General features: G+C 46.1%; 1 non-coding gene across 1 annotated transcript; it reads left to right on the top strand.

The window, feature by feature from the left end:
- The first annotated feature begins 297 nt into the window (after positions 1-297).
- Positions 298-372, top strand: Trnak-uuu (transfer RNA lysine (anticodon UUU)). Its single transcript has one exon. It is a non-coding gene; the product is annotated as a tRNA-Lys (tRNA).
- The last annotated feature ends 2,052 nt before the right edge of the window (positions 373-2,424 follow it).

Genomic DNA, 2,424 nt, shown 5'->3' with positions numbered 1-2,424 from the left:
GCGAATACTTCACTGACAGACCTCACCTCATGTCGTGTAAAGGGCGTGGCCTTATGCTTTTAAAACTGACATGTCCGAAAGAACAGACACCATATCCATGTAAGTATATAGTTCTGGCAATACCGGCCATGACATTCCTCTTCCGTGCGGATGCACACATATTACCCGAACTCTTAAGGGCCTTGGTAAAAATGCCTTCCACGAGTAATAGGTGTGTTGCGGTGGGACACTACGAATGTAGTGTGTGGACGTACAAGGTGAGAATGTAGGTATCGCAGGAGGCGCACTATCCTCTGTGCCTTTGGTGGCTCAGATGGATAGAACGTCTGCCATTTAAGCAGGAGGTCCCGGGTTCGAGTCCCGGTCAGGGCACACATTTTCACCTCTTCAAATGGCTCTGAGCACTATGGGACTCCACATCTGAGGTCATCAGTCCCCTAGAACTTAGAACTACTTAAACCAAACTAACCTAAGGACAGCGCAGACATCCATGCCCGAGGCAGGATTCGAACCTGCGACCGTAGCGGTCGCGCGGTTCCAGACTAGAACCGCTCGGCAAATGCGGCCGGCCATTTTCACCTGTCCCCGTTGATATACAAGGTGAGTCACTTAACATTACCGCTGGATATATTTCGTAAACCACATCAAATACTGACGAATCGATTCCACAGACCGAACGTGAGGAGAGGGGCTAGTGTAATTGGTTAATACAAACCATACAAAAATGCACGGAAGTATGATTTTTCACACAAACCTACGTTTATTAAAATGGAACCCCGTTAGTTTTGTTAGCACATCTGAACATATAAACAAATACGTAATCAGTGCCGTTGGTTGCATTGTAAAATGTTAATTACATCCGGAGATATTGTAACCTAAAGTTGACGCTTGAGTACCACTCTTCCGCTGTTCGATCGTGTGTATCGGAGAGCACCGAATTACGTAGGGATCCAAAGGGAACGGTGATGGACTTCAGGTACAGAAGAGACTGGAACAGCACATTACGTCCACATGCTAAGGTCCATCACCGTTACCTTTGGATCCCTACGTAATTCGGTGCTCTCCGACACACACAAACGAACTGCGGAGGAGTGGTACTCAACCGTCAACTTTAGGTTACAATATCTCCGGATGTAATTAACATTTTAAAATACAACCAACGGCACTGATTATGTATTTGTTTATATGTTCAGATGTGCTAACAAAACTAACGGGGTTCCATTTAAAAAACGTAGGTTTGTTTTAAAAAACATACTTCCGTGCATTTTTGTATGGTTTGTATTAACCAATTACACTAGCCCCTCTCCTCACGTTCGGTCTGTGGAATCGATTCGTCAGTATTTGATGTGGTTTACGAAATATATCCAGCGGGAACGTTAGGTGACTCACCCTGTATATCAACGCCGGTCAACTGCTGAAGGTATTAATATATAATCTGCAGGTCTGTCAGAGAGGCACGGCCAAGCCATCCATGGTGACAGTTCTGCGCCGATCTCCAGCTGTACCAGGTGCTCACAGACCAGAGAGACAATGGTCGTGACCGTCCAGACATCAATCGATCTATTTGAATGAGGGGAATAATCATCCATTGCAAACACTCGTCAGATTGAATCTCCTACCTTCCAAACTTAACAGAAGCTCTCCTGCGAACCAGGTTACCGAGAGAAATACGTCGTGTTTCCTAGAGATGTTTTTTCCCCATCAAATATTCGAATGCAGTATGCCAATTTATACAGTCCTAGCAACATCCACATGATGGTTTTATTTCTCAGATAAGCGACGTGAAAACGTGTGTATGGATCCGTTTCTTGTGTCTTCGAAAATAACCGCTGTAAATGGAATAAATCTATATTTTACATGAGAAATTCGAGGTGTGTGGACAACATCCCCATTTCAGATTGGGTGAAGTGGATTGTTTAAACTGGGGAGTCTATGTCACGGGTTGAACTGCAGTTAGAACTATACTTTCAGATCGCACCTGCTTGTCTCATAATGTGCTGTGGCCAGTGGCACGAGTAGTCACAAAGCTGGTCGGAAGCCATGGCTTCACCTCACATGGCTGGCGGGTACAAAGATACATTCCAGCTGGTTGGCTCGGATTAAGCAGTGGTGGCGGCATTTACAGCGCCCCCTGGGTTGCTGTGTAGCGAACTAGCCGGTATGCTGGTTGAGTGGCGGCAGAAGCGGGTGTGTGTGTCGTATATATTCCCCAATTTTTGTGTGGAAATTTGAGAAGATTCAGTATGGCGTGTGTTTGCGCTGGACAGTTATGCCCTTATGTAAATTGATCAGTTGATGGTTAGGTTGGAGAGACTGTTGTTGCCATCAGCCATGAGCAGCTGGAGATGGGAGGACGACTGCCGATATGGGCGGCGTGGCCACGATTCTCCAGCAATCCTGCCGTCAGTGGACAGCACACATTTC

This window comes from Schistocerca nitens, unplaced genomic scaffold (assembly GCF_023898315.1).
Source record: "Schistocerca nitens isolate TAMUIC-IGC-003100 unplaced genomic scaffold, iqSchNite1.1 HiC_scaffold_380, whole genome shotgun sequence".
Lineage (NCBI taxonomy): Eukaryota > Metazoa > Arthropoda > Insecta > Orthoptera > Acrididae > Schistocerca > Schistocerca nitens.
Note: the sequence above shows the minus strand (reverse complement) of the source record. Positions and strands in the feature narration are given on the sequence as shown.